Source organism: Lutra lutra, unplaced genomic scaffold, assembly GCF_902655055.1.
Source record: "Lutra lutra unplaced genomic scaffold, mLutLut1.2, whole genome shotgun sequence".
NCBI classification, from domain to species: Eukaryota; Metazoa; Chordata; class Mammalia; order Carnivora; family Mustelidae; genus Lutra; species Lutra lutra.
In genome coordinates, this window is record NW_025923848.1 from 1,458,535 (window position 1) to 1,477,509 (window position 18,975).

General features: G+C 46.8%; 1 long non-coding RNA gene across 1 annotated transcript; it reads right to left on the reverse strand.

Annotated features, from left to right (window-relative positions):
- Window positions 1–1,038: 1,038 nt before the first annotated feature.
- LOC125092726 (uncharacterized) lies at window positions 1,039–2,102 on the reverse strand. Its single transcript, XR_007125054.1, has 3 exons — window positions 2,075–2,102; window positions 1,595–1,619; window positions 1,039–1,097 (listed from the first exon to the last, which is right to left on the reverse strand). It is a non-coding gene; the product is annotated as an uncharacterized LOC125092726 (long non-coding RNA).
- Window positions 2,103–18,975: the final 16,873 nt, after the last annotated feature.

Below are 18,975 nucleotides of genomic sequence, written 5' to 3' on the forward strand. Positions count from 1 at the left end.
GTCAAGAGGGAGGTACTGTGACCATTCATGTCTGAGATGTACCATGACGATAGACCCATGGACACTGACTCAGAAACAGGGATTGGAAAAGACACACTTGTGTCTTTGGGGCACAGTTTCCCCCTTCCTAGTTAGTGACAGGATCTGTTTTCTAGGGAGAATTGATGTGTATTTGCAAGGAAAGAGCACCTACTTAAATTGTAGGTGTTGAAGAGTTTTCACATGCATGGACGTTCATGATGTGATGGTGATGGGAAACTTCCTTCAGAAAGTGGACACCATGAATCGCCATGTGGAAAGTAACAGACACGTATGAGAACATACCATTCACCCAACGGACAACCACAGCAACCCTGAGAATCACAGCCCATGCATTCCCATGTAAACACACCTCCTGCCCAACACCCAACTCTATAGCACCTATGACCAGCACAGTAGTTTCTGGGGACAGGGTCTTGAGGCCTCAGATCTCCGTCCGGAACATGACCCTAAGTCTCCTTGTAGCAGGATCTGGATTCTGGGTGGCTCTCAAGATGGAGCCTGCAAGGAAGCCCCACCTTGCCGATTGTCCAGGTTGTTCCAAACCAATGAGTGACTCTTGAGTACAGCATAATTACCATTCTCCCTTTCCAGCAGGGCCACCTGAGATCTCAGAAAAGAAAATATTATGGACATCAAATCATGTCTTGTCCTGTGTGCACAGCTCTTTTGTTCTCTTGGTGATGGGCAGGGTCATGGGCAGTGATATAGAATCCACCTGGAGGTTGCATGCCCCAGGTCCATTGGACAAAACAGGTGGCAACGTGGTGTCAGTAGCACCCAAGAAAAAGCTCACTACCCTGTGGACTGTAACCGAACCTGCTGTTTCCTGCAGGGTCTTTGGAATCGGGTATCCATGGGTAACAGACACTCCCGCAATGATCTCCCCACCAAGGACATTGTACGGGCTGAGGTATTCGGATCTGATTTCGAATATAAGAGAACAAGGGATGCTGTACAGCACCTGAAGAAAGGCTAACTTACCACCTTGATGAAAAATGTGGCCTCTCCCTCTGTGCTGTCCACGTCAAGGCCATCACACAGGCTAGCCAGGGGATCTAGGTAGATATACACAGAGAGCATTGGGACCCGACGGGGCTCTTCGAGAATCGCTCAGGGAGCTTTGCTTGACATGCACGTGTGGACAAGTGTGTGGAGGTGAGGAGCTAATCAGTATGGACTGAGCTGCAGTTGGTCCTTTCTGGATGGAGGATGAAAGGTCCTAGAGAGGAGTGGGATGTGAATAGAAACTCAGCCTCCTATTGGAGCTACAGAGCCTGATGTAGCTGTGAAATAGTCCATCTCCAAGGCACACCTACTCCCTGCACCCAAACCTGCACCACCTAAGAGCAGCGGAGTAGTTTCCGGGGACAGGGCCATGAAGCCGCAGGTCTTTCCCCAGAAAATCCCTTTCTGTTACTTCGACCCTATTCTCAGTTCCGCAGGACCAGAAATCAGGGTGGTTCTCATCATGGAGCCTGCGAGGAAGCTCCACCTTTCCCCTTTCCCAGGTTGTTGCAAACAAGTGAGTGACTCTAGAGTACAGAATAATTACCACCATCCCCTTCCAGCAGGGACACCTGTGATTTCAAAAAAGAAAATAGTATGAACATCAAATCAAGCTTTGTCCTGTTTGCATGGCTCTTTTTTTCCCTGGGAAATGTGAGAAAACCAGATGGGGAATGTGTGCTAGAGGCCCATGAGCCCCAAAGTATGAAGAGAGCAAAATGAGTCCTGCTCAAATGCTCCCAATCTTCCTACAGGTCCCATGTTCCGGGTCCCATTGGACAAAATAGTTGGCAAAGAGGAATAGCTGCTACCTGTACCAAAGCTCACTGCCCTACAGATGGTAGATGATCTTTCTGTGGCTGTCCCGCCCCCCTGCAATGTCTTTGGGATTCAGTAGCATTTGGTAACGGATTCTCACTCAAACTTCTCCCTACCATGTAAATTGTGCACGCTGAGATTTTTGTATGTGATCTTGATTAAAAATGCCAGAAGAATTTTGTGTCTCCCATAAAGAAAGGCCATGTACCACCCAGGTGAAAAATGGGGCGTCTTCCTCTGTCATTCCCGTGGAATGTTCACCCGCCTGTCCATGCAGTGAAGCTAGGGAGAGAGACACAGAATGCTCAGTCCACTGGTGGGGCTCCGCAGGAAGAGCTCAGGGTGTTTAGCTTGGGGAAGGCATGAACGGGAATGTATGGAGATGTTGGGTTAAATGGATATGGACTGAGCAAGCTGCTGCTGCATCAAGAAAGGTCAGGGCAAGGAGCAGGAACAGAGAGTAACATTGACTCTGAACTTTAGCTACAGGGAATTGAATCAGGGTGAACTCTTCAATCCAAAAGAGTGTAAACACTAATATGCACGCTACATTTTACTGACAGGCAAGATCCTCCAATCAGTGACTATGTTGTGGTCATTGTTAAGATCATTTCTTTGCCAGGACCAACCTATGCCACTCCTCCCTGTCTCTGACCTCTTTTAGGATATGATATTTCTTCAGAAGAACACTGTGTGGCAGGGTTGCATTCAATGTAAGCACAAGTATCATAGAGGTTTCTATTTGTTCTTGAGTCATGCATGGTCTGGAGAACCAAAGACACCGGAATTCTATGAACTGACATCTGTTCATTCCAACAGAGTCCCCATCCAAAAAGTGCTGATTCTTCCCAATCTTCCTTTTCTGTGGCATGTGGGTGTGTCCTTCGAGTCAGCAGGACCCAGTTTCCCAGGAGCCCCCCCCCCGCCCCCAATCAGGAACCGGCAAGTTCAGGAGAGAGCAGAGGCCAGGCAAGAGAAGGACACTCTCTAACCTGGCCATGTAGCAGGTTGTCAGGAAGTTTTATCAGGCACCAAGCTAATAATGCTTTCCTGGCAGTTGCCATTTACCAATGAGCCTTCCCTCTTTGCATTCAAGAAGTGAGCTTTTTTGTAAGACAGATGATGATGTTTTGGTAGACTAAAATATCTTGTGATTCTTTTGTGTTTTGACCCTGTCTTAGAAATATCCCCAGCTAAGACAGATGTGGGCCCCTTCCTTTCTCCCCATACCTGTCTGAGGAAAGGGAATCCTAAGCAACCCTCCAGGTGTAGCTGTGGTCAGCAAGGAATGTGTTCTAGGGGTTGTGCATAGCGAGGATGAAGGAGGTTTGGCTTTGAAACTTTGACCCGTGCACTGAACTTCATTAAGTGGGGGATGTCTTCTGATGAAACGCATGAACTCATCAAACCCACATGCCCAGTCCTGTCACACTGACCCACACAAAAACAAGCCCCAACTCTCAGACACACCAAGCACACCACCTGAATGACCTACTGGTTTACAGCACTGTAGACCAGGGTCCTGGTTTTCTACAAGTCACTCTGTTTGTTCAGTCCACCCCAGCCTCCGTTCCCAGCAGGAACTCAGAATGGGGGAAGCTCCCCAGACCAGGAGGAGAGAAGGCCCTATTTTGTTCTTCAGCTAGATCTGTCCCCCAAAAGTGACTGATGGGAGAGCATGTACATGGTCCATTTCTGGTTGCCGCCTCCTGTAGTTGGAGAAAGGGAAAACCAGTGAGGATCACAGCACCCTGTGCACACCATGTGCACACATCTCTGGGCCCTTGGTATCGTAAGCAAGCTAGATGGGATTCAGTCATTGAGTTTATGATCCAAAGAAGGAGAAAATGACCTCCAGAAATGGCTCCAGTTTGGAATGTCAAATCTCCCAAGTCCATTTTCTTCAGCAACTCATTTCAAAGCTATTTTCCATAGACAGAATGACCTCCTGGAAAATGCTCACAACCATCCATTGCCTAAGGAATGGTGATGATGTTTTCTCAGTGCCCATCTAAGTAGGGTTGTTAATGGTATAAACTCACTGCAGGCTCTCAGCACCAAGGAAATTATCTCTACCCTCTGGCACGTACATGTTCAGATGTTCATGGAAAGAGAAATCAAACACTGGTTGGCCCTCAGAAGCACAAAATGACTTTACCAAGAGGACCGAGTGGCTCTGACATTGAAGCTTCTGCCTTCAGCCCAGGACCTGATCCTAGGGTCCTGGGATGGAGCCCCACATTGGCAATCCTGCTCAAAAGGGGAGCCTGCCTCTTCCTCTCCCTCTGCTACTCCCCCTGCCTGTGCTCTTGTGCACTCTGTATATCTCTCTATCTCTCTGTCTTTCTTTCTTTCAAATAAATAAAATCTTATAGAAAAATGAGTTTACCTGAGGGAGAGGCGTAGTTTCTTCCTCTGCCCTCAAAATGGGTAGCTCTTCCATCAGGTCCTCGTAGAGAGGTAGGAGGATACAGAGCCACTGTGAGGACACTGGTGTGGCTGCGCAGGAAGTAGGCAGGGAGTTTAGGTGGATGAGGACATGAGACAAGTCTGTGCGTGTGGGTGCTTAGGAAGTACGGACCGCACTGCTGCCAGGCTTTCTTGGTGTAGAGAGGAATGGATGCGAGAGGACTAGGAAGGAAACAAGAAGAGGGGTTTTGTCTTTGTAGCTAAAGTGAGACCGATGAAAGCCAAATAGTCAATCCAATACATGTGAACCCTAACCTGGTTTCTGTGTGAGGACTGAGTCCCATAACCTCTCGTGACTGATGTGCCACTAAGGTGTCACATGCTGCTTCTTTGGAAATGAGTTCTGGGCCCAAGACCCCATATGCTATGACTATAAGCATCATGTCTCTGTAAGATTTTGCACGGCATAAAGAGCAGCCTTTCTTGCCGAGCTGAATTCAACCCTCAGAAAAGAAGCCTTGTAGTTGTCTTCACTCATCATTTGTCCTCAGAAAATCCCATGTACATCGCTTGAGAACACTGACATCATAGCTTATGTAAAGAGATGGCACCGTTGATGAGTTTGATAGATTCCTTCCACTATTCTTGAGCTGTAAAGTGTGTGTGTGTATCCCATGAAGACAGTGGCTGTAAAAACCCTGCCAGATGGTCTGATCAGTGGGAAGTTCCTTACACAGAGGAGTCATGGAGTGTGTGATGACATGCTGTAGGCCTGCTTTGCAGGAGATTTGCCCCAGGAGTGTTGGGTCCAAAGCTTCTAACCAAGCTTGACCTTGATTTCCTATTTACCAGTGGTGTCTGAGTGTTTGCTTAGAGAAATTGAACCTTCCTGAGGCTTACAGAAATCTTATCAAGTACACTAAATTCCCTCTGTTATGCTTTTCTGCCATTTTTCGTGTGTACACATTGAGACCGGTTATGACCAAAGTTGCCCTGTTCTGTCCTCTATGGGTTCACACCGTTTCCAGAATTATGGGCTTGAGCAAGAGGATGTGGCTTTTCTCTGTGCACTTGAGTCCAGGGACCAGGCTGTAATCTTTAAGATGGGCTTCTATCCTTGCCCCAGCTTCTGTGACCTTGGAGGCCACTGTGTCATGATGGGTCTTTTTGGGGACCTTTGTAGTACCCAGGTTTTTGGCTGTATGCACAGTTGCTGGTGCCCCTTTGCTAGCTAGCACCTATGGTACATCGTGACCCCATTCCTGAGGGACTAACACAGGTGTGTAGGCCAGAGAAACTTTCAGTTTGAAACCTGAGGTCAAATTTTGGTTTTCCAAGTAGGAGGTCAAGGGTTTGGATCATTCATCTCTACACCATGCCCATCTCAGAAAAGCAAACTAAAACATCCTCCAGGTACATCTGTGGTGAGCAGGGGAAGAAGTATGTAAAGTGTGCCAGGGTGATGAGAGTGTTTCGGAAGGGTGACACTTTGATTGTGATGAAAGTGTGAGAAAGATCTGAGAAAGGCACACATTCGTGTTCACAAGCATAACACATAGACACAGTCAGACAGACAAACAACCATGCACTCACACACACAGGGCTTTCATCCCACATGCACACAAATCACCCCTTCCATATGTACTAGTTCTTCCAGGCCCTGTACAACATGGTGACCATGCCTCCCTGGACAGTCTCAGTCAGTATCCCCCAACCCCCATTCCTTGTTGGAACCCAGAATTGGGGGCAGGCTTCTTCATATTCTAGATTTCCTACCAGAGCCCGATGCTCTTAAATATGTACAGCTGTAATTTCTCCCAGCATCTACATGTGATTGGGGAAAAGAAAACACAGTGAGGATCCCAGCATCCTGTACGTTGTTGGGCCAGCTCTTTGGTTTGGGGAGGACTTCAGGCAGTTAATTGGATGAGGTCCCATGGTTGAGTCCATGTCCCCCAACCCGAGTTAAAGATTACACTTTGAATGATGCTGGAGCTTTTCATGGCAGATCTCCAGAGGTCCATTCTGATCAACAGATAGAACATTCTTTTTCAAGGAGAAACCTTTTCTGCTGAAGAAGATGTTTGATCCCATCGAGTTTATAACTGAGGGTGTCCTGTGTCATCACTCTTTTTGGGTCCACTGTCCATAAGACGTTGGACCCAGCATTCCTCCACAAGGGGAGACTGCTGTCCTCTTCCCCTGGGAGGTAAAGTGCCAGATTTTCATCCTCCATTGATGGAAGAAATCAAGGAAGGAACATTTCTGTCTGTGAGAAATAGAGGCGAGCTTTCCTCAGAGAGAGTTGGGGTGCCTTCCTCTGTCCAGTGCCTAAGAAGGTCGTTGGACTGGCACTCCACAGGGTCTAGGAGAACACAAAGGAGCTGTCAGGACATTGGCTGCACTACTCAGGAATGACTCGGGGAGTTAATTCTGATGGATGTAGATGCAGGGCCAGAGTGAATGGATGTGAAGAGTAATCAAGCAAGTCCTGACCTGCTGCTGGGCCAATGTCCTTGGTGTACACAGAAACACCGAGGAGGGGAGCTGGATGGAAAAGGTAAATGGGGCCTTGGCTTTCAAACACGGGGGGGGGGAGGGTGTGTTCAGTGGGAACACATCAGCATCAATCTGGGAAACATTCAAGGCACACTGGGTCTCAGGGCGCAGTCCCCTGAGCCCTCCTGCCCACTGTGAATCCCAGCCAGCTTGTCACTTGTTCACCTGATAATGGGCCTGTTCAGCTGTCTTCCTTGTATCTCTGCTGTGACCCTATTGGTCCTCTATTGCCTTGGAGTAGTGGGTTTTTCAGTGATGGAATCTAAGTAATATTTACGGTTGTATTTGTTAGTACATATACGTTCAGTGACACTGCTCACATCCCTGATGTTTTGTAGACAGCACTGCCATCTATGTGGAAAGCATTGCCATATTATCTCATGTAACCTCTGTACCCATGACGACATGACCGGCCCTCCCCTTTTCCTCCCTGAATCATACTTTCTACTTTCTGGGTCTACAATTGTCCCTACCCTAGTGTCCTCCAAGCCTGGGATCGTGTAATGTAACTTTTTCCTTGTGTGTTTGCTCTCAAAATGTGTGTTAGGTTTCCAAGGTCCATCTATTTCCTAAAGCATTGGAAACCTTTGTTTCTTCTTATGCCTGAATAGCACTCCATGATGTGTATGGATGCCATTTAATGTGTCCTTTCCTCCCATGATGGATTTGGGGGCTGTGCCTGTCTATGGCTATTGGGAATCCAGCTTTCTTAGACATTTGTGCACAGATTTCTGTCTATTTCCAGATTGAGAAAACATCACAGAATGCACTTGCCCAATTTGTAGAATGGCAAACACATGGAATGTACTGGCTACTTTTGTTCCCCAAATGTTGTGAGCTCATTTTGTTCCTTTTAAGGTACCTAGCACACCCATTTAAGATGTGGCTAATAAATGGAAGTGGAGGGGGGGGGATCGTGAAACTTCCTGTCGTATTCTGTTCCTTTCTTATGTTCAGCGTTACTGGTGGAAAATGTAGTCTCTTCCTTCCTACACATGTAAGAACCATGTTTCCTGGAGAGAGCTATATGGACCTTTGTTCCAAAAAGACCTAAGATCCATGCCTTCAGCTAGTAGACACTTTTTTCCTGTGACCCTTGGATCCAGTTTGAATGAGAATTTCATCTTGAATTCTGGACTTAATGATGGAAGTGATGGAAGACTTAGAGGGAAACTGCTACCAGTGAAATCATAGGAAATTGTGTCTCAGCAGTTTTGAAAGCTTCGGTGATGTCTGTGTAACTGAGTGGGAGAATGCGTCTCCAATCAACGTAATGAGTCAATATCCAAGGTACCTTCCTTGGTGTCCCTTATGGGGTAAGCCCAATCCTGGAGGAAGAACCGGACTTTCTTATTTGGTGGTTGTGGAGGGGTCGGCGTGTTTGTGGGTGGCTCCATATTCTCAAGGGGATGTTCCACACAGATTGCTGGGAGACACATAGAAATAGAGAGCAGTGTTGGCATCTTGTTGTCAGAAGAACATAGGGGGATTTGGCATTCTTTACTTCTAGTCCAACTGTCTCCTGTCCCTACTCACCAGCTGCCCAGCAGGCATTCCTCCCTCCAGGTGAGACTTAGAAAGATGTCGCCATGTCTTGTGCTCTGAATTCTGCCCCCCTCCCCGACCCACAGGTTCTGTGGGCAACTGCTTGTATTTAGCAGAGACATTATGGAAATGCAGCAGAGCAGAGTGAGCATGCCTGATGGCCTGGGTTCACATCCCAATGAGCAGCCACACGTACCCGAGAGTGTTCTTGAGAACCCTCTGTGCCCCGTTTCCCTGCCCTATGACCTAGACGTTAGTGTGCCGTCATGGTGTCCCAAGTGGTTGAATACAAGGAGCCCCTGGGACATAGGAAAGGACAGGATGCTTCCCAGTTGCTCTGTAGGTGTTGAGGAATGGACTGCCTATGGAATCAGCTAGAGGACTGGCTGTGTGTGAATCTGGACATGGGACTTGGGATGGCTCCACTGCATGGGAGGATGGAAGCACCCTTTTTATCCTTCATATGAGAACAACACATTATAGCCAGCATAGAATCCTTGCCCGTTTCTCCTGTCCTACCCACAGCAGCACCGATGGGAGTGGAAACAGGCTGGAAGCCCCATTTGCCTATGGTGTGCACTGAAATGTAGGGTGGTGAAGGGACCATCCAGAGTTGCCACCCTGATGCGTGATGGATCTGGGACAGAAATGTCATTGTTTCTCCGTGGATGGAGATCCCCGAGCCCCTGACACAAACTCAGGGCCCCTCAGAAAATGTCCTGAACCCCTGAACCAAGAGCTGCCCTTACAATCTCAATTCCCATTGTGCCAGTGTTTCTGTAGGGGAGAGCAAGTGCCCTGCAGGAGGTGTCTGTGCCCCGAGAACAGACTCAGTCCTCACTCATCTGTGTTTGGGGCCCTGGCATAAAATATGAGGTGGTTTCTTCCAAATGGAGTCCTAGTGAAGCACCAGGTACGTGTAGCATTGGCCACGTTCCCCCACCTCTTTGTAAGGTCAGCACAGTCACCCACGACCTTCCCGAAGGCCAGTTGAACCCCACTGCTACTGGTGTTCTGCTTGGCTCCCAAACTGATTCAAACTCTAGGCCATTCCACTCCCAACTGTCACACTATGACCCTGCCGGGAATTCACTTGCCTTCAGCTGGCCAATCCTGAGGAGCAGTTCATGGTAGAATTAACATGGAGGTGGTCATCTGGGCTGGGGATGGTTAGTTTAAGGAAGGAGATGTATGATGCTGAATGCCCTACTCTTGATCTGATGACTTTTCTGAGGAGCCTGGATGGAAGTGAGGCTACCTTGGCTGGAGTAAGTTCCCTCCTACTCTTTCATTCCTCCCCAACATCTCGTGTCTACTCACAGGTCTCTTGATCCCCTCTGGAGACTGTAGGTTTAGGGAGCCTCCTGTCTCCCTCCATAGGCCAGGCCTTGAGAACTCAGCCCAGCAGTATCTTTGAGACTGACAGTGTACTATGCAGCTGCCGAGTGTTCTTTCCACCCACCCGGTGTCACAGTCCATTCCCATCCACTCCCATGCATCATGCAGACGGCCCGTGAAACACTCCACATCAACCCATGAAAACATCTCGATAACTTCCAGTGTCTCTCCTTCTAAAAACAGCTGTATTTTGACTGTTGACCATTCCTCTCTGATTTTTTCATCTCCATTGAGAAGAAGTGACTGGCAATTCCTTCCCCTCAAATGTATTGTCTGGGTTCCACCAAGATTCTCTTGATCCAGGGACAACAGAGTGGTGTGTGACCTTTGTGTGTTCACTGTATGACTGTGTATGAAATTGGCATTCAAGAATAGTACAGTTTTCTGAACATAGAAGCTATTTAAAGAGGACAGCTTCACCAAGAATTCACACTGAAATAACAGAGAAAAACTAAGAAATACATGCATCAAACCAGGAGAAGAAATCAGCGGGTGGAAAGGAAAAGCTGAAGAGAAGAACCCAGTCTCTGTAAACGTGAGGCAGCCAACTTGAGAAAAGAGAATTGGGAAAATCGATAGGCACATTCCCGTAGAACAGCAGCTGAGATTTCCCATCGTGGGGACCTTTACACCTGTTCACCAAATTTCAAGGAGCTCGGCTCACAGAGTGGCAGTGGAAATGGAAGGCAGGGTGAATGTTATCAGGTCACCATGGCGATGGCTCATGACAGAACTCTCAGAATGAAAGCATCCCTGCACACTGGGGAGTCATGGAAGGAGTGGGTTGGGGAATGGGTCGATAGATGATTGGCATTGAAGAAGGCCCTTGTTGTGACCAGCTCTGAGTGGTGGCTACATGTGATGAATCCCTGAATTTTACTGCAGAACCCAATGCTGCACTGTATGTTAACTAACTACATTTTTTTTCATTAAAAAAAGATATTCCTGAGTACACATAGGAGACTTAAATTTTCATTTTACATCTGCTACTCTATAAAACTCCTATTTATACGAGATTGTTTCACAAAGTCACTCTACAAATTCTTGGGTGGCTCAGTGGGTTAAGTATTGGCCATTGTCTCAGGTCCTGCTCTTGGAGTCCAGGGATCAAACCTAGCATCAGGCTCCCTGCTCAGGGGGGAGTCTTTCTCCCTTTGCCCCTCACCCAAGTCATGCTTGCTGTGTTGAATAAGAAAAAAAAGTGCTTCCTGCGGGGCTCTCCTCCCCAAGAAGGCCTTGTATTCCTTCCTGGAGCCCCTTGGAGCCAAGGCTGACAGTTACTAATATTGTCTGTGGGGTGGATTTCCTGATCTACGAGCTAAGGATGCAAACATATGTCGGTCATTTTCCAGTGGGTTGCATTAATTTGGATCCCAAAGTGCCCTTTCTGTAGGGGACAGAGAGATACTCTTTAAAACACTGGATTCCCCCTGCGTGTCTGATTTGAAAGGCCCTTAGTGCACAGACCTCCCTCTTGCCTCCCACCCATCCCCAATTTCCAATCTGCAGGGAGGGTCGCCTTTTGTGGACAGTGGGTCATCTCAACCACTGGATGGCGCCTCCGAGGCCTGCATACATGGCATGCATGCATGGCATGGCCTACTTACATGGACACAGAGGATGAGCCAGGTGACAGCTGGGCAGGCCCGTCTTGGCTGCCAAGGTCAGTCTGTGCACTCTGGAGTGTTTGGACCCAAAATCTCTCTGCTAGTTTCACCCCTTGTCTTTGCAATCCCTGGAGCTTGGCATGCAGGGGGCCACATCCATTTTAAGTCCCTGCAGGACTGGCCAGTGCTGTGTGGTCTCTTGGAAAGTGACAATTCAGAACTCCTTGGCAAAATCCCAGGGGATATAGGCATTTGCAGGCAGCAAATATAACGTGATTTCTTTAAAATAGTTTCTACCTGGGGCACCTGGGTTCCTAAGTCGCTTAAGCAGTTGCCTTCGCCTCAGGTTCACTCCCTGGGATTGAGCCAAAGTCGAGCTTCCTGATCAGGGGAGGAGAGCCTGCTTCCCCTGCTGCCATATCCTGCCGCTCTACCTACTTGTGAGCTTTATTTCTCTGGCAAAGAAGTGAGTATAATCCTTACAAGATAAATAAACACATTAATAAAAATGAAATGTAAATAAAAATATTTTGTGATTTCTGCAACATAATACGATGGGAGAAAAAAAAACCCTGAGTAACAGCATATATTTACACATGGCCATACAATTGTCATGCTGCTTCAGGTAACACAATTACACCATTTTATCCAATTGTTATCTAAATAAATCATTTTTCTGGCAAAGTTTTGGAAAAATTTCTTAATGATCTTATGAAAATATGTACTTTTAAGAAATTAAGTTTTGAATAATGTCAAGTAATCTCTGTCACTTTGGAAAATTTCAGATAACAGTTAATTGGAGTTTACGACTTGGCAAGGGTTTTCCTGGTGGTGGTGGTGTGAAAACAAGTATAGCTATTTAGAGTAACTTATAGACTACGATGGAGGAAATTGGATGGATTTCTGACGTTCTGTCAAAATAGGCATTTCAGTTCTGATACATAGGGCTGGTTCTTTGGAAAGAAATTTTCCGAAATGACCAAACTGGGAACACTTCAATTTCAGGAATCTGAATTTAAGGTGAGGTGGACTTTGGCATTTTAATGTTTCCTCTGATGTTTGCCATAACCTGACGATAGATAAATAGACTCTCATGGCCCTTAACATCAGTACATCATCGTGTCAGTCAAGAAGTGGGTGCTGGGAAAGAAGGGGAAAAAAAGGACATTTCTGTTTGGGGAATTAGGGACAGTCATCTGGGAGATACAGAGTGGAGAGAAATCAGGTGTTCTCCCGATTTTGAGCAGGGAGTACAGTTTCATGAGGGAAAAGCACAGGCAGTTGTTTTGAAAGGATGATGATGTGTGCTGACAGCTAACAGGCATTACGTTGTTGCTCTTTCAGTTCAGAGTAGAAGGATGTGTACCAGGTGGTGGTGGATTTGCCACTGAGCAGGTCCTTGTGCCGGAAGTCAAAAGTTCACAGGGCTCAGATACTTGAACAGGAGATAGGCCTATGATTTCCTTCCTGATTGTCCTTCACACTCTAGTTTCAGAGTGGCTCTCTTAACAAAACTTCCTTCATTACGAATCTCCCTTGAGAATTCTCCTCCATCTCTTTTTTGCCATCATTCTCACAGGAAAACACCAATGATCCGAGTGTGTTTTCCTACCTTCCCTTTTTATTGTCTGGGTGGCTGGCAACATGCTTCGGTCCCTTCTGCCCCTGGAAGGTGTCAGTTTCCTAGTTCCTGGGTCATCCAAGCTACTTGAGCCTTCAGACTGCATCCCACTAAGAAGAAGATTTGAGGACATCCCATCTAGATGGTACTTAGGTTCTCCTTTCGGGGTAGATCTGATGACTAATTGTATTCTTAGAGGAACAATTATTTTGAAAATTTTAGTAGTACTGCAAGGAGAAACACAAGGTAGAGGCCACTGGAAAATGACAAAATTGAAATACTCAAGTGTCCAAACAGTGCATTTCTTCCTCGGATGCTGGGGACTTTTCCCATATGTTCTCACAGAGGGATTCTGGAGGAATAGAATGATGTTGTGTTTTGATGCCTCTGCTCTTCCTCTGGAAGACAGCTTGCTGTCCCATTGACCCTGAGTGCAGAGGGGATGTGAGGGTCTGCTGTTATGCTGGGTGTATGATAGTCCCTGGTCAGGGAAGGAGAAGGACACCACTACACAGACCATCTGGGGATGCCCAGAGTTTCCTCAAAGGACCTCAGTGTGGTTCCAAGGCAGGGAGCTGGTTTCATTCCCTCTGACCCCTTTCTATTTCTACTTGTAAGTGTGAAGAAATACCAGCACTTTGCGGTCATTCTGACAGCCTGTATGAGCACCAGCCTGAGCCTATATAGCGTGCCATGGAGGTGTTTGTGGGTGAGACTGGTATGCTCCAGGTGCCCCTCCCCTCTGGGAGTCCTGGCCTACCTCTCTCAGGGTACTAGCAGCATGCCCTTGTTGCCACGCAAAGGCAGGGAAAGAATCAAGATTAAAATAGAGATCAATGATTTAGGAACTAGAGATACAGTAGAACACATAACGAAACTAGAGCTGGTTCTTTAAAAGAATCAAAAATATTGATAAACCACTGGCCAAACTATCCCAAAAGAAGAGAGAGTGTTCCCAAATAAATAAAATTATGAATGAAAGGGGAGAGATCATGAGTAATACCAAGGAAATAGGAACAACCATCAGAAATTATGACCAACAACTATATGACAATAAGTTAAGGATCCTAGAGGAAACGGAAAATTACTCACTCTTCGAAAAGGATGGGATTTATGTCCTTTGGATCATGGATGGTCCCAGCGGGCATACACTAAAGTGAAATAGGTAAGGCAGGAAGGACAATCACTATAGGATTACACTACTGTCAAAGTTCTGAAAAGCAAAACAAATGAATAATAAAACACAAAGCAGAATCAGAATATCAATATAGATAAGAAAGAGATGGTTCTCAGAAGGGAGTTGAAGGGGACATGAAAGAAATAGGTGATGGGTATAGGAGACACTGTCTTCCCATTATGAGTTGAATAAGTCACAGGGATGAAAGGCACAGCATAAGGAATATGACCAATTGTATTGGAATAGTGTCTCTGGTGACAGATGGTAGCTACACTTCTGGCTATTGTAATATAAGGTAAAAACTTGTCCAATCATTATAATATTCACCTGACATTAACAAATTATTGTGTGTCAACCATGCTACAAAAAATAATAATGAGTCATAAAGTATACAAATATAATCGGAATGGGTTTGTCTGAGATTGACAGAAACCCAAAGGTAATCCAGCTGGAATTGTCCTTACTCGACCAGTCTAGGGGTTGAAGGTAACTGGTCTCTGGGGAGACCTCACTCTTCACTTCTGTGGTGATGTACTTCTAGTTCACTTCTTTGCAGATTTCTGTTTCAGCTTCTGTTGCCAGCTTTTTCTGTGTGCCACTTTGGTTGGTGGTCAGTCCCAGGCCACATGCTCTTCTTCTCTTCATGGCCCACACAGGGAAGCCCACTTACTCCCATTTTCCGAGGGTAACTCTCTGCTCTTATTCATATCTCCCCTGAGCTTTACAGCCTCTGGCCGGGCACAAGGATGAGACAGCTCCATCTGGCAGCTCGTTCTTTCAACAAGTAATTTATGGGATCTTCCTATGTGCTGGTGGGGAAGAGCTATGGAATTCTCCTGAAAACATTTTTTTTTTTTAAGTTTCAGGGGTAAAATTTAGTGTTGCATCTCTTCCATATAATACCTAGAGCTCATTCTATCAAATGCTCTCTGTAATGTCCAACACCCAGTTTCCCCATGTCACAGCTACCTCCTCTCCAGCAACCCTGAATTTGTTCCCTAGTGTTGAGTATCTTATGGTTTGCCTCCCTCCCTATATGCATCTTGCTTTACTTTTTCTCTCCTTCCCCTATGTTCATTGGTCTTGTTTCTCATATTATGCTTATGACAGAAATCATATGGCATTTGGCTTTCTATGACTGACTTATTCCCTTAGCATTATACCCTCTGGTTCAATCCTCATCCTTAAAAAAGACAATATTTCATTGTTTTGGTGGCTGAGTATTATTCTATCGTATCTATGAACTATATCTTCTTCATCCAGACTTTCAAATATTCTTCTTTTGAACCCAGCTGTTTATAATACTTTGTAGCATCTTTCTGAAGAAGACTTCCTCGCCTCCACCATATCCTCAGCTATACCACACCAAATTCAAGTTTCTATTCTCCTGCCTTCCAAATGGGGGCAACTTTTCTACTTGAAGCCTTGCAAAATTTATATGATCACACCTTTGATTTCTTGAGTGTTCAGAATGATTTAGTAAGTATGTAATTGTATTTGAGGGAAGAGAAAATTTTAATTCTTCCCCACAGAATTCTCTCATTGGATGCTGGGCATGAAGACTGTGAACCTGGTGAGAGGATGGATTTTGTTGTTCCCCTTCCATGAGAGCCACTATGATATTGGCAAGCAGATCCTGACTAGTGAAACAGATTCATCCCTACCAGGCTTAGGTTTACTGTGGGAAGATGTCCTAAACATAATGTCTACCATATTCTCCACTTATATTTAAGCTTTGATGGATGAGCTGAGAGTAACAATTTGTTTATTGCCATGCTGTCTGACTTACATAGACCTGTGACTTTTCATGGGTTCTAATGGCCCATGTCTTCATTAATATCCATGTCAGTGTTTTAATTAATGGTGACTCTGTGCGGCACATGTACTTTGCCATATTTGTGACCATCACTGTAAATACAACCCAAATATTAATTTTTGCCCTTGAAGCACAGTTTACCTCTTTTCCTTTAAAACGTGGTTTCCAGGTGATGCTATCAGTCAGGGGGTGTCACTGAGAAATCTATCAGTAATTGGCCAGCTGACCTGTCTTGTGGTTGGTCACAAGAATGATGCCAATCTGAGAAATCCCTGGTGATTGGCCAGGGCATAGTGGTGACATCCCATGGTGGTGACATCACATGAAGACATCCTGGTGTCCCAGTGCGGTTATGAAAAATTGGCAACAGCCCAGGCTCCAGTGAAGATAGAGATGGCAGTTCAGTCACAACTCTTCCTTCTCTTCCACGACTTCTCTGCCTTCTTTCCTGAGCCTGCCCATGACAAGCCCCCTGCCCACTCCTTCTGCCCTAGACCTTGCTCCAATACTCTACACATCACCATCATGTTAGCACCTATGTTTTCACCACTCTTCGGTCCAGAGAGTCCTCGTACCCACACACAGCAAATCCTAGACCCATTCCACACTATGAGGCTGGCCCAGGTCTTCAGGGAGACATTATCATTTGGCACATGGGAGTGGGACACTGACTGTCAGAATACCATGGATTCTCTGCCAGCTGGATCCCACACCCCTGGGGTCATATGTGACTTCAGTAGAGGAAAGCTGAGTCCATGTCCTGAGGGAACAGTGGGCACACTACTACTCTGAGGCACTCCAACCTGGCTCAGCACAGGGCACATGGGTGCTCTGAACATCCAGCCAACCCAGATGTGCACAATATGTGGAATATCAGGACACATCAGGCAGAGGGGGTATTTTGCAAAACAAGTATGTACTGTGAAAAGGGATCACAATGTCTCTATATGCAATGTCAGTCCTTGGAACACTGACCCTCAGTCCAAGGACTGTCTGAAACAACTCAGCAGTGGACAAAACAATTCCCCAGAAACCTGGATAACCCAGAGCGCACAGACCATCAATTCTCAAACACAGCCTAACAAAGAGACCTTCAGACCTCAGGACACAGCACCTCCCAGGAACCCAAAGACTGGGAGGCTTCTGATTCCATTTGACACTGGGCAGATAAGTCACACAGACACTGGGTGGACAAAGAGCCTCCATACCTCAAGCTGGCCAACCCAGTGCAGCACAAGGCAAGAATAAGTTTGCCAAGTGCCAAGAAACCATGGGTCCTGCATCCCAGCTGGTATCGGTAAAATGATTCAACTCAACAGAAGCATTACCATAGGTCTTTGTATCCAGTGGACAAATATTCAGCAGTCCACTAGGCCAAGCAGGCACCTGGACACCAGATTCACCCTGGTGCCCATGCACCAGGAGACCAACAATTCAGATGTCTGCTAGGTCAAGCAGGCACCTTGAAGAGCCATCTCACATGTTCTCATGGACATAGAGACTAAGAAATCTCCTCTCTATTACAACAAGCAGGCACCTGGATAGCAGGTCCACCATGTGCTCTTAGACCTGGAGACTGACAAGTGAGCTTTCTGGTAAGCTAAGCAGGCACCATGACAGTGGGCTCACCATGGTCCCTTGGATATTAAGCCCAAGAAAGGAGCTCTGGGATAGGTCAAGTAGATCATTGGACTTGAGCCTCACCATGTGCCCTTAGACCTGGAATACAACAATTCAGCTTTTTGCTTGGCCTAGCAGGCACCATGACAGTGGGCTTACCATTTGCCTTTGGACCTCGAGACCAACAACTGAGCTGTCTCGTGGGTTAAGCAGGCATGTTGACAGTGGGATAATCATGTGCCCTTGGACCTAGAAACCAACAATGCAGCTCTGTGATAAGCCAAGCAGGTGACTTCACAACTGACTCAACGTGGGCTCATGGACCTGGAAACCACAAAATCAGGTCCCTACTAGGCCAAGCAGACAGACAACTGGACTGCTGGTTCACCATGTGCCTTCGGACCTGGAGACCAATAAGGGAGCTCTGGGCTAAGCCAAGCAAACATCTAGACATGTGGCTTACCATGTACCCTAGGACCTTGAGACCAACAACTCAGCTCTTTGCCTGGCCAAGGAGGCACCTTGACAAATGACTCACCAAGTGCCCTTGGACCTGGAGACCAATAACTTAGCTGTCTGGTGGGTTAAGCAGGCACCTGGATAGTGGGCTAAACCTGTGCCCTTGGACGTTGAGGCCAAGAAAGGAGATCTGGGACAGGACAAGCAGATACCTATACAGGAGGCTCACCATGTGCATGTGGACCTGGAGATCTGCAACTCAGCTCTTTGCTTTGCCAAGTGGCCAACTTAGCAACAGGCTTCCCATGCGTCCTTGAACCTGGAGAATGACAACTGAGTTGTGTAATGGGTCACACTGGCATGTTGACAGTCAGTTTACTGGGTGCCCTTGGACCTGGAGACAAGCAATGCCCCTCTGTGACAAGCCAAGGAGACAGCTTCACAGCTGGCTCACCATGGGCCCATGGACATGGAAGCCACAATACCAGGTCTGTACTAGGCCAGTCACCCAGACAGGAAGCTCAACATGTGCCCTTACGCCTCAAGACAAACAGCTCTCTTTGTAGCTTGGCCAAGGACACACGCTGACAGCAGGATCACCGTGTGACCTTGGACCTGGGCGCCAGAAACTGAGCTGTCTGCTAGGTGAAACAATCTCCTTGTCAGTGGGATAAGGATGTCATCCTTGGACGTGTAGACCAACAATACGGCTCTGTGCCAAGCCGAGCAGGAAACTTCACGGTTGGCTCCACATGTGCCCATGGACCTGGAAACCAAAAAATGATGTCTCTACTAGGCCAAGTAGGCACCTGAACAGCTGGCTCACCATGTGCTCCTGGGCCTCGAGACCAACACAGCTGTCTATTAGGTCAAGCAGCCATTTGGATAGCAGGCTTAC